Below are 243 nucleotides of genomic sequence, written 5' to 3' on the forward strand. Positions count from 1 at the left end.
GGTTGGGTGGGTGGATGGATGGAAGAAAGGGGTGTGTGCACGGATGTCTGCATGGGTTGATTTGTGGCTGGGTGGATGATGGATGCATGGAAGGATGGGTGTGTGCATGGACTGATCCGTGGGTGGGTGGGTATGGGTGGATGATGGATGGAAGGATGGGTGTGTGCATGGACTGATCCGTGGCTGGCTGGCTGAGTGTGTGCATGGGTGGGTGCATGGCAGGGCGGTGGGGGGATGGAGGGG

This window comes from Gavialis gangeticus, unplaced genomic scaffold (assembly GCF_001723915.1).
Source record: "Gavialis gangeticus isolate Ggan-Ray unplaced genomic scaffold, GavGan_comp1, whole genome shotgun sequence".
Classification (NCBI taxonomy): Eukaryota; Metazoa; Chordata; order Crocodylia; family Gavialidae; genus Gavialis; species Gavialis gangeticus.